The following is a 13,823-nucleotide window of genomic DNA, read 5'->3' as shown; positions in this document are numbered from 1 at the left end:
GTAGGGCAGGTGACTTCAACTGGTTTGGACACCACCTGAACAATGACAGCCTCCTGTTCTGGCTCTTCTCCGGAAGCCGGAGCTCCGGTGTTGGATCAGTCTTCCCGCTCTTCTTCCCGAGCTACTCTTCTCCTCTCTTCCTCTCACTCTCTTCCTCCTGCTCTCCATCCCTGATGTCACACAAATAGAAATGTAATCGTGGGTCGTCGTTATACACTTCCTCTCAACTGGAATGTTTACACTGTGCAGCTGACGGAGGTTGATATGTTTGGCCATATTCATTCATTCATTGTTGATAGTGCAAAGTCCTTGATTTAAATGTGTGGTGGTCTAATAGTTGGTGAACCCTAAGCAACCTTTGGTTTCTCTTACTCCATATTGGATAAAATGCGCTGAAGACGAGAGTCAGCCAACTACGATCATTATAAAATATACTGTTTCATGTACACAACTTTATTCATGCATGTATAACACATCTATTACTATTTTCAGGTCTTACATTCTTTAAACATACAAAAACATAAAGTAATGTTAAGTGGCTTTTCAGCCAAACTTGTTTAAGCACGTAAGCACTAGAGTAAGCCAATAAGGTCAAAGGGCTTGGCAGCTGTACTGAAGCCCACACAGTCCACTCAAGTTTCTAGTTAAACACATTTTTGTCGGCTGAAGCACAAAATCGCAGTCATTAGCGGCTCAAATCGAGGCCTATTCCTAACTCTAACATGTTTGTTAAAGGATGAGTGTGCATGACTAGTTCTGCACCTTTTCTTAACGTCTACATTTACCCATAAACCCACTGGTTAGTCGCCTTCTCCTCGGCCTCTCCTTTCTTTTCTTGAGAAGGTCTCGTCTCTTAGCCGCCGCCGGATCCCACCTGTAACACCAACCAACCTACACCAGTCAGCCAGCCAGTCAGTCAGCCAGCCATCAATGACAGACAGGACACTTCACTCTATTCATCATTTGAATTCTACACATCAATAGTCAGAGTATAAGACACATTTAAAAATATCTTTATTAACAGACAATGGTTCAATAAAAAGTGGGTTAGGAACTTTGTTTCATTCTGATTTTGTTCACTGTCCTCTCTCTACCTGATCAATCACTGGTTTATACTGTAGTAACAAAACTGTCTCCATATTTGAATGTTCCGGTGGTTTATGCTGTTGTATGATTTGTGTCAGAAATTGACTGCAAAACCAATGCAGCTATGTAGCAGTTATATAAACCACCAGCATACCAAAGTATAGGATGATTAGTACATGTTATACTATGGCATTGTTGAATACTCTTTTCTGATTGGTTAAAAGGGCATTCTAGAGCGTGCATTATTCCCCTATAACACACAGTATATTTTCACAGTAGAATTCAATGGCTATAGTTCATTCTTACATGTTTTTGTTTGAGCTGCTTTTAAAAGAAAATGTTGAATTGAAAACAGTATTGGTATAGGATGATTAGTACATGTTAGTACATGGTGTCTGGGACTACGAACATACAGTATCAGAAACATACTTGTATGTGGATACAGACAGAGAACATCTACAGTGAAAGTGTCTTCCAAATACATGTTCCTATTGAGTTGCAATCATCTTAGTGGTGCATCTGTTTGCATAGATCAACCATCAGTAAGTCCTTTGTGACCCAGTTTGCAGCAAAATACATTGGCAGGAATATGCATGAATAGAGTCTATGTTAACAAATACAAAGACAGTATGACATACTCATACTAGGACTAAGATAGTAACCTTTTCCAGAGAACACAATGGTATATCTGAGAAATAATCGGATATTTCACTATAAAACACAGAATAGAGACAATGTTCAGAGGTCATTTACCTTGGTTATCATCGAGATTATCATCATATTCCAACTCTGGTTTCTCTTTATCCAACGTCCCTCCATTTTGCGTCCCGTAGAAATGAATGTAACTTTTTGAGAGGGCCAAGCAAGCAGAGAGGGGTAAAAACGTAGATAAAAAATTTGTGTTCTGTTTGCAAGTCCCGCCCAAAAAGAATTATCTGGTTAACCATTACCAAGCCCTGGAAGAGTTCTTGTGGCTCAGCTCTTATCATATTTGTAAAGGTGGAGGAGTTGGCACAATACGGGCATAAAAGCAGACCATGTTGCTGGCTGTGTGTGTGTGTGTGTGTGTGTGTGTGTGTGTGTGAGCGCAGCGAGAGAGTTGTATGGGGTTAGCTATACAGATGTGTGTGTCTGGGAATAGCTTGCAGCAGAGTATAAATAAAAGGTGCTGAGTGTGTCACTGGTGCTCAGCAGAGGGGTACTGAATTCAGGCAATTTCTCCCTTGGTGTTATGCAATATCCAGTCAGTGATATGAGAAGGGGCACAGTAGGGTTAGACTAGAGGAAATAAAGCCCAGAGGGACTGAGGCAGTCAGTGTAGGTAGGCTAGCTAGCTGTGAGTCAACGCTGCTGGGATAGACTGTGTGGAGCTTGTTAGAAGGGTCGTTAGCCATAGACATGCACACATTCCAGAAAGCTCCACCTTTCATCAACACAGAACACCAGTCCTACATACATACAAACATACATACAGTGCTTGACTTGGACTGAAATAAGTGCCGCTGGTACTCACTTTGGGTGACAGTACTGTTTATATTTAGGTGCAGGAGTTCCACAATACCTTTGAGCTAATATTCTATAAGAGGAACAGGAGCTCAAGCAGTAAAACATTTGAGGTGCCAGTACTCAGCTCTGGGGAGCTCCTGCCCAAGTCAAGCACTGAATACATAGTCTACATATCTTAGGCCATGACTTTTTCTCTTTCGAGAACTACAGTATGAAAAAATGTATGCACTCACTAACTGTAAGTCGGCTCTGGATAAGAGCATCGCTAAAATGACTAAAACCTGTAAAAATAGAATCATTTTGAAAATAAAGTCAAATATCCTATATACCAGATTCACTGGAACTACAGTATACATTCTATAAGTTGGAAAAGTAAACACAATGCCCTCCAACCCATTCACTGAATACTATCTAGTCTGACATAAATATAACTTTCTGGTTGTTGTATTTTCTTTCTCACAAAGGAAGAACATAGCCACAAAACCTTGACATACGGCAGATGTTTTGCTTTTGAATCAGGCGGCAAAAGTACCCCCCGGCCTCAGGGTCTTCTACAGTAGAGAGGAGTGGAGGCATAACCATCTTATCTCATCGTAAGGAAGCTGCTCATTCTCTGGGCGTGTCCCCAATCTTCTCCTGTACATTGAAGCCTCAGCCTGTTGTCCGTGTCGAGCCAGTGAGCCTCTCTGGAGCGCTGCCTTCACTGAGAGCAAATAAGACTCAACTTCACATTACTGAGGGGCCCTATACTTGATTACTGATACTTAGCCTAGTTTCTGGCTTTGGAATTTTGTGCCAAATTGAATTTTTCTCAAACAATAATTTTACATCAACTTAGTAGACGACCAAGTACTTTATGTAAGCCATTGAAAATAGTAAGTAAACCATAGCCTAAACAGTTCATTCTGGGAGACTAGCAACTCCTAATGCAAGGCCACAAAGTGTACTGCCCTACAAATACTCTATTGACTACCAGATATGTGACACCTCCTCTATTTTCATCTTCAGCTTTGGAGGAAAGAATTTGACAATGACACTTATGCAGAACAATTTGCAAAGCAATAGTAGGTTACCAAAATAATAACTCAATGAGCAATAAACGAGGACACACACACATACACAAAACTACCTTGAAAAATACATATTGAGGAAAATCAGTTTGCTGGGATCCTGCTGTCAAAATCAAAGCAACTAACACACTAACTCATCAGTAGATATTATACTCAAAGGTTCACAATAAAACACCCCCTTCTGTCTCTTAAAGGGGCAATCTGCACTTGCCACATCCATTTTTGGACATATAAATTAATTATATGTACACATTGATTCTTGAAGAATATAATTTATAAATGCCTCATGAGCTTAGTTCAACTGTCCTACCTCATCAGAACCCAAAAATATACGTTTTTTTTTACTCCAATGTTTGTAAACAAAGTAGCTTCAAACCATGGTTAAAACTATCATTTTGATTTCATGGCTGGTCAGTCCTTGCATCCATTTGAGAGTGGTTACATTTCTCCAGCCCCCTCCCTCAGCGTTTTACTGAAACAGGGGTAGCGAAAACGCTTTGTTATTGTTTCAACTCCTGATTGCCCCTTTAAAGGCTTGCACATATTTCTAAGCAATCGATTAGATAAGCAGATACAGTTAGAGGAAAGAAGTCACCCATACACACCCATATTGCATGATAGCCTCATGAGTTTGTGGATGCTGTACAAATAGACATTGCAGTGCCCTCTCCTGGTAAATACTTTCCATTACCGAATACCATTTTCAAAACAGAGTTGAAATGTACAGCATTGTACAGTAAGGCCTACAATGGTATGTGTATTTTAGGAACATCGATTCTAAGATGGTTACATTCATATCCCAGATACAAAACAGCTGTTTTCATGTTTTACATATTGTGATTTAAAAGCTGTGATTTTCCAAATGTTACCCACCATATTAATTAAAATACATACCAAAATAAAAACACATGGCTATCTCAAGCATAGTAGTTGAATAGGTGCCGTTTGTCTTGAATAGGACACACATTGGTGACCTGACTAGATCATACGAAAGGCTTTTGTAGAGATGCACCTAGCGATGCAAGACTCTTTCATTGAAACATAAAAAATAAACTAAATTGGCTTGTTGATGAATATCAATTTTCACTAAGGTAATTTGTTGCTGGTTCATAATTGCCATTGGTGTAAGTGTTTCTTGTTCTGACCGAGAGAGAAGGTGCTCTTTGGTGGCAGAGGGAGGCACACTGGTGTGTTTTTCTGCTTCGGGGATCTTGCGTCTCTATGCAGGAAGTGTACCCCCTCACCGTGTGCATATACAATGCTCTCTTCACTGCAAACCAAATAAACGCACTCTACCTACCGGTTCTAATAAAAGGGCAAATTGAATGAGATTATTGGGCATCGTCATATTGCTCGAGATGGTGATTATTGGTAAATGAAAAGTGTACATACATTGAATAATGTTTATTGTTCATATGTACATTAGGACTACAATGTAATGTGTTTAGGTTACGTTGAAATGTACTGATAAACAAAGAATGCTATGAGATTAATTTGATGCTGCCTTGTTGTCAACAGGTATCTTCTTATATCTAAATTTCAAAATAAGGCCTTTTAATTAATCAATCAATAATACAATAATTAGGTGGTTGCTTAGATTTGTCCTGTTTCACACATGTACAAGTGTATATTATAGACGTGTGTGAAATGGAAATGTTTATTTTTGCATATCCCAACTCCATCTGAGACACCCTCGAAGAGTGGGGTCAAGGCTGGTGGGTGGGGGGGGGGATTTGCTCAAACATCTCCGCAGTAGATGTTTGAATAAAGTAAATAATAGTCTTGATTTTATTTGTTTTTTTCCATTAGCAATTTTGCAATTATTTCTGATTATGTAATTCTTAAATACATTTCAAATCTTCGATTTACAGAATGTTAATTAAAAACGGGTTATTTAAAATAAAAATAATCAAATAAACACAGAAAAAAAATGGAGTTTCAATGTATAATTGTACATAATACATCACTTTTTTCACCAGAAATAAATTTCACCCCAGTTGTTTCATGGCAGCGTCATGTTTTGTGACTGCATTGACTGTTTAACGGCAGTGCGCGTTTCTGACCACAGATGGCGCTGTTGAGTATATATTTTGTTTCAGTCCCGTTTCCCTCCATGGTTTCTCCTCTCCCCGTGTAACTTGGCGTTTGGCTCAGTTCATTATACAGTCCCATATTCTCCCTCCATTAGGGCATCTCTCTCTGCCTTTGGACTGAATATAAATTACACCGACACCCAAGAGAGAAAAGTTCAACTTTCGTAGGGCAAGATGGACATGAAAAAGAGGATCCACTTGGAGCTAAGAAACAGGACACCATCTGATGTAAGTCGTGCCTTTAAAACCAAACCTTTAGTTTTCTGGCTAGCTTGCTACTTTTTTGCTTTCCAAGTGACCTGTGTAGCTAATGGTGACCACATGGGCTTAATGTTTCTCATTTATTAATAGAGCGGAAAATACTTAACTGTAACCAGCTACATTATACTGTCCCCGTTGGGGCGTGTAGAGGCAACAAGACAAGAAAAGCTATATTCAATCGTTACTTTCGAAAGCCGATTATTTTAGCTTTCTGGCATTATTGCAGTTTTAACCGTTTCGCAGCCTCCCAGTAGATGTTGCACACACACGGTTCGAATGCAACGTTGTCTCAATTATTTGTTAACTTATACATCTGTTGTAGGTGACATGTTTTTCCACGATGCGTTAATCATAGACGGAATGGTTTATTTTATATAGACCTTGGTAGCCATGTTTTGTTGCTAGCATAAAGCTAAAGTGGGGTGCCCTTTATTACAATACACTTTTAAATCCACACCAATAATCCAAAATTGAGTTTACAGCATGCTCCTACTTTTGTGATATCATTAATGAGATCACGGGTGGATTCTTTTCGACATTTTCCCCTGATTGGGTAGGGACCCAGATTAGCTAGCTAGCAAACAAAATTAGTCACTAGTTCTCACGAGTCATCCACATCTTGTAGGCTACAACAACTACTATACCGCCTTTTCGCTAACAATAATGTAACGTTTTTATATTACTAATTTACTAACAATCAACTGAAGTTGTTGAAGGGGAATAGCCAGCTACTATGTCGGATGATCTACTCGCCTAGCTTCACATCCCGTCAAATGTTACATTATTCGATTTGAGATTCATAAACTAAATTTAATTTCCCGCAAATTGAAGCTGATTGTTACAATGTTTCTAATTCGAATCATTCAAGCAGCGTTCAGCGAATGTTTGGTTCCCGCCATATTATTCCCGCAACTACCACGAAAGAAAACGAAATACCTATTGAATCTGGCTAACCTCCACGTTCAGATTCGGTATTTTGTATATCATGTTAATAATTTGTCATTTAATGCTTAGGCTACTGACAATCTCCGAATAACGTGTTGGTCGCCGGCTCGTGCAATAGCCTGCCTGAATGACACGAGACCGAGGAAACTGCGTTCGGTGCGTGGGTTGCTAAAACTCGACGTTGACGCTCACTGGTTTTCATGCAAACATTGATAATAAAAGTATTCTACATTGGAAGTTAATTTTAAGGGGATATTTTTACGTAATTACTGCTTGTAAACAGCCATCCCTCTTCGGAGAGTTTAGAGAACTCTGCATACTGTATCTCAGGAATCGCCATGTTGTCATTCTGCCGTCTTTGAAGCTCAGGCGAAATGAACTCCATCTTTGTTTGACTAATTTCCGTTCTGAATATTTCCTTCGACGTTGTTTACGAAACGCTGATATAATGTAACAAACTGGCCTATCGGTCGTTCGCTCGACGGCAAGGCAATCCATTTCCCCAATAAATTCGATTTGAAAATAAAAAGTGTATCTTTACAGAGTATATTCGCAATCCTTTCCATTGCTGTAGGGTAGGTAATGGCGGTCAGTCAGGCTTCTCTTGCAGGTACTCAACTGCACAGCAGCGCTTAAAAGGGCAATGGCTAGCCTGTAGCGAGCTTGCTAACAAAAAGCATTGCATGTATCTTTTAGTGACTGCATCAGCGGGCCAAGTGAAGGTAGAACTGTATTGTGTGGTTCTTCCTCGTGGCAGCTGGTTCAAAGAAACAACCGCGGTGCTTCGACATAAAACATCATGCAACCAAATACCTTTATTGATGGCTCGACTCGACAGCTTTATCAATGTTTAATTTTGCCAGTGTTCAAATCATGATCTTTTGACGGTCAACATTAACTTTCTTCGAGTTTTTGGTTGTGTAACGACTGTCCCTGACTATTACAAGTGAACTCTTTAAACGATGAAATGTAACATTTTGTAGGAAGGAACTGAGAAGTTGCAAGTATTCATACTAAAGTCAGGAATAATGTGAGTGGAATAACAACCACTCCTATCATTGAGGTCCATATTTTGTATATTGACCTTTTTTTTCATCATGAAGTTCAAATTCAAGCTTAGTTTTTTATTTGATTCCTTAACAACGTATTGATATTGATTACTGTTGCCAACATATGTGGCCATTCTAAACAGGTTTCCCACACCATTTTTTGCATATGCGTAAAATAAAGCTTTTATAACATGGGTGTATTCTCAATGTTTAGTGTTTGTAGTGCATCTGTAAACAATGCATGCATGTTCTTTGATTTACATAGATGACAATTTTACACATTTTATCTTTTTTATTCGTATAGGTACGAGAACTTGTCCTGGACAACTGCAGATCAAATGAAGGGAAAATCGAAGGCCTCACAGCAGAATTCATCAATCTGGAATTCCTCAGTTTGATAAACGTTGGCTTAATCTCAGTCTCCAACCTTCCCAAACTTGGGAAACTCAAAAAGGTAAAGTTTGACTTTATGATAATAATACTTTTTACACAAGCTTACTTAAATTTACAGTAAAAAACAATGTTTTAAGACATTTGTGTTGACTCTAAAAAAAAAAACGTCAATTCTTGCTGGGGGTGGGTATAGAAAGAGACATTCGTTGGTCCCTAATGGCACCCTATTCTCTATATAGTGCACTACCTTTGAGAGCCCTAGTCTAAAGTATTTTTTTGACACAAGCTTACACTTACATTTACAGTAATAAAATGTAGACATTTGTGTTGTTGGGGGGTAGAAAAAGCCATTGACTACGTCCCTAATGGCACTCATATAGTGCACTACCTTTGAGAGCCCTGGTCTAAAGTAGTGCACTATGTAATGTAAGGAATAGGGTTCCATTTGGGACATAATCATTGTTTTCTGAAAGACTGTTACTTGCTTGGGAGTTTTTTTGACAGAAGTGACTGATATATCTTCACATTATGTTGCAGTTGGAACTCAGTGACAACAGAATCTCTGGTGGCCTTGACGTGCTAGCAGAGAAACTCCCCAACCTCACACATCTAAATCTAAGCGGGAACAAACTGAAAGACATCAGCACGTTGGAACCTTTGGTAGGTACACCAAACTCCCGGTAGAGCACAATACAGTGTGACACCATCTCATTGTCTCAGGCTATGCCTCAAATGACACTATTCTCCCATATAGAGTTCTGACCACAGACTTATTTGGCAATCGGATTTGTTTCAGACTTATTTCTGGTTTTGTTTCCCAATGTGGCTCTAGTCAAAATTAGTTTGCTAGCCTATAGGGAAACGGTGTGCTCTAAAATCTAATTAGAGATTTATTCAGGGCAGTGTTCTTCACCCCCTAATTAACCTACACACATTTGGTCCCACAGAAAAGCTGGACAGCCTGAAGTCTCTGGACCTGTTCAACTGTGAGGTGACCAACCTGAATGACTACAGGGAGAGTGTGTTCAAGCTGCTCCCTCAGCTCACCTACCTGGATGGGTACGACATGGAGGACCGTGAGGCATCCGACTCGGACGGAGAGGTGGGCCGGTGTGGACGATGACGACGATGAGGGTGGGCAGCCATTTCGTTTTTTGTGTTTTGATGGAGTATGAGGAAATGCAGATGTGAGTTGAGAATGGGGGTCTTCGATTCCCGGGACAACCCATACATACAATGTATGCTCGCTTGACTAAGGCGCTTTGAATAAAAGTGTCTGCTAAATGGCATTATTATATATTAGAATCCATATTAATACATTGTGGGTGTTTTGTCATGCAAGTGAATTCTATTGTGTATTTGTAGGTTTTGTCAGCATGTATCTGTGTGATGACTGACAATGGATGTGATGTATTTGTTTTTTTAGAAGGAGAGGAGGATGAGGAGGGAGAGGAGGAAGACTTTGACGAGGAGGATGACGATGACGAAGAGGAGGGAGTAGAAGCAGAGGAGGAGGATGAGGTCAGCGGCGATGAAGAGGTAAAGCCCTTTTTGGTTTGTTTGTGACTCAATAGTTTAAAAGATAAACCGTGGGGATATGGTTTGAGAGCTCTGTGGATTCTGACCTGCTCTGTCCCTTCTCTCCAGGAGGAAGACCTTGGCATTGATGGTGAAGTTGAAGATGAGGATGATGATGATGACGACGATGAAGAGGGTATGTCATTCTCATACTTTTTGTCACAAGCTCATGTCCAAATCTCATGTTAAAAAGTTTCACTTGACTAAGTATAGTGTAATAACCCTTTCCCATTTCCTCCAGAAGTTGAGGCTGTCAAAGGCGAGAAGAGAAAGCGAGAACCTGACGATGAAGATGACGACGATGATGATGACGAGGACGACGATTAAGAGCAAAAAACAAGAGCCTATCAAGTTACCAACCCCTTCCCTCTCCACCCTTACACCCTCCCTACTCCACGTCTCTCCCCCAGCTTTGAGCCCCCGTGTGGGGAAAGACTGTACCGGACGGGTGGTCCGAGTGGAGCTGCCTGTGCCCCATGGAACCGAGAGCCATTCCCAAGGTTCTCAAGCAGCGCACCACTCCGCATTCCACAATTTCACTGTCAACTCCCCCTTTATGTATACCTGTGTGAGGACTTTGGGACTGGTATCTAGTTTTGGGTCTGTGCTTTTAATATTTTGTTGGATGAACTCTGAATTTATATTTTTTGTTGTTGGGTTTATTATTTCTTCCCCCTCTTCTTTTTGTCTTTGTTTTATTTTCCGTTCCTTATTCCCCCAATAAAATGTATTGCTATAGCAACTGTGTGATGAGCGAGCTATGATTTTGTGGCCGCCTGTTGCACAAATCAAGGTTGTAGCTACATTTTTACTTTCTGTATGACAAAACTACTTTGTAAATAAAATGTAAAATTTTGTGCGTTGCTCTCCTCCTGCCATCCTTTTCTCTAGTCACATCTAAAGTTGATGACTTGAATGTATCTGATGGGTTAAGTGCAAGTTGTCTGTATCACCCCCTGCTGAGTGCAATAGGTTGCCTCAGTGGGAAAAGTATAACACTCATCGATCACATAGAATATTCATTCGCCAAAGGCCTCAGAATGGATACTTCAAAGTCACTCTACAAGATGACATGTTGCACCTCATCATTTTATTATTTTGAATGGGAGGGAAGGGGAAAAATACAGAAATAGGAAGACATTAAATCCTCTTTAACCCCAGAGCTGCCATGTGTTGGCACTTCTCTTTGTATGTTTGACTTCGAGAGTTGCGGAAGAGGTTATTGGTTAAATTCTAATTTATTTTGCTTTTGACTACTCCTCGTAGAGATCGAGGGACTCTAGTGCCCAAAAGCCTGTTTTAGCATGGGCAGCACCACTGAGGACTTTCACCATTTTGAAGTAGTCAACTGGGTGGGACTTCCTATGGCTTAAGGATGGATCACATAATTCCATCCAGGTCGCCAGGAGGAATCAGACATTGAATTATACTTGTGAGCAAACGTTCCATAACTGCAAATGGTAGTAAATCGCCAACCTTGGCTTTATACCTGTTCAAACACACTCCAAGGTGGCAGTTTTCCCCCTTTTCAGTTTGTGCCAACTCATAGAAGTTGAAGAAAATGGACTACTTTAAATGGAGATGGCCTCAATGGCGCTGCCAGTGTTCTCACAGAAGCCATAATGGGGCAGATACAATGTTGCGACATTAAGTCGATGGTGCTTCTACAACAGTCAAATGTCAAAGCAACAAAGAGTGGGTTGAGTGTGAAGGGTTTATGTCCTTGCATTGGAGAGGTACTGGCCTTTTCTCAATTGGATTTGCTCAACTCCTGCATCCTCTCATTTCTCTCTGGCCTCCTTTTGAAAAAGGTCTAAAGGTAATCGAGGAGAAGTGAGGGAAAGTGGACGAAAATGCGCTTGTATGTAATGAGACTACTCCAATCGCGCGTCTTCAGGCAAATTATGTTTACAGGGTTGAATCCCCAAATAAATGTATAAAGTGATCTAAACAAATGTTGCTAGTTGTGCAATACATTTTATAGATCAAAGGATAAGTAGCATATCATTAAAAAATGTTTGCATGCTTTTATACTTCCAAGAAAACGATAGCTGATTGTGGCAGATGTCAAAGGGGGTATGGCAGATACACTTGTTCTTCTTCGCCAAAAGGAGGCTATCGAGGAGGGGAGGACCTTCTTGTGTTTGCCTACTAACGAATAGACACTCTTCGACCACTTATCGGTTTCCTGGTCACGGAGGAGAATGGGCCGGCAGAGGACAGACTTTTTCCAAATGAGAAAAGGCCAATGTGTTCAACTCTTACCTCTTGCACTTCATGTGTTCCCACAATTCTCGATATGAACTATGCAGAGAAGTGTCTAAGTAGTCAAGGAGGCAGTGGTTCTGGGGTTTAATCCCTGCCTTGCATCCATGTGGTTGTGGGTTCAAATCTTACCTCTTGTGCTTGTGTATGCTTCCACAGTTCTCAATGTCAAATATACAAAGAGAAGTGTGAAGGAGTCTGTAGTTAATTTGATCTTGGGTTTTCGACAATATGGCTTTTAAAGGCGGAGATCGCATTCACAGTAAACACTGCACATGTCGACTCAATTGGAAACCGCGAGCAGATTCATGCTGCGTTCAAAACAAAGTGGGAAGGTGGAAAAAATCCACTTGAACGCCTCTCCAAATCGTAATTACTAAAGGAAACTCATCTCTGAGCTCAGACTTCTCCCACGTGCTGACCTCTGACATTACCTACTAAGGAAATGACCTCAATAACAGCAATTTCGGCAGTTAAATGTTACAAAACATAATTTATAAAAAAGCAATCTATTAATATGGTTTTTGAACACTATAATTAGTTTACAAACGTAGCTCAGCTGGTAGAGCACGGCGCTTGTAACGCTAAGGTAGTGGGTTCGATCCCCGGGACCACCCATACACACAAAAAAAATGTATGCACGCATGACTGTAAGTCGCTTTGGATAAAAGCGTCTGCTATTATTATTACTTTCGGTTTATGCTTGACAACAAATGTGTAATAAATGTGAAGAAGTTGGTGGCTGTGCAGTTGAGTACGCCTTATGGTGTCTGTGACAGCATGGGCAGCGCCATTGAGGCTATCTCCATTATAAAGTAGTACATTTTCTTATTCTTCATTGGCTGATTGCTCCCAACTCATAGGAATCCCCACCCAGTTGACTACTTTAAAATGGTGGAAGTCCTCAATGGCAATGTCCATGTTAAAACAGGTGTTATTTGTAACCCGGAGTTAATCCCTGTTGCTGCCTTAGCCAATCAGAGGAATAGTAGGGGAAATGAACAAATGACAATAGCCGGGGGGCAGAGAGATTTGTATAGTGAGTACCATATGTCAAAGTAGTTTAGGGTGATACCGACCCTAGATACCAGGAAATACTAGGGTTTCCTCTGAGTCTCGTGAAGAAACGTCATCTGACTAACTAGCAAAGCTATCCCTCTGTTTCCCACCACTGCACTGAATACGGACTTCTCTCGCCTGCATTGGGACTCCCGCTCCAGAAGCCACACACACACACACACACACAAACACGAAGTACAGGCCTGCAACGTAGTAAGAGTTTTTACATTACAGAGCTCTGGTAGTTAAGGGGTACCCGGTTTTTTAAAGGTTGCAACCGTTTACTGACTGTTATTAAATGTGTATGTTTTTACAGGTATGGTGAATGACAATATGTTTTTAAGTCTATTGATTTACTTGGTGCCATATTGATTGTTTTATGTTTTTAAGTCTATGAAATAATTGACTTGGTGCCATACTGATTGGTTTATGTTTACCCACTATTGAATATCTTATGCGATTTATGAATATGTCTATTTATTGAGAGAGATGTTGCTTTTCCATACTTAATATAATTC

At 40.3% G+C, this 13,823-nt stretch overlaps 1 pseudogene; it reads left to right on the top strand.

Annotated features, from left to right (window-relative positions):
• Positions 1–5,860: 5,860 nt before the first annotated feature.
• Positions 5,861–10,311, top strand: LOC123483250 (annotated as a pseudogene).
• The last annotated feature ends 3,512 nt before the right edge of the window (positions 10,312–13,823 follow it).

The sequence above is a fragment of the Coregonus clupeaformis genome, unplaced genomic scaffold (genome assembly GCF_020615455.1).
Source record: "Coregonus clupeaformis isolate EN_2021a unplaced genomic scaffold, ASM2061545v1 scaf0054, whole genome shotgun sequence".
Taxonomy (NCBI): domain Eukaryota; kingdom Metazoa; phylum Chordata; class Actinopteri; order Salmoniformes; family Salmonidae; genus Coregonus; species Coregonus clupeaformis.
This window is presented reverse-complemented; position numbering and strand designations above follow the sequence as displayed.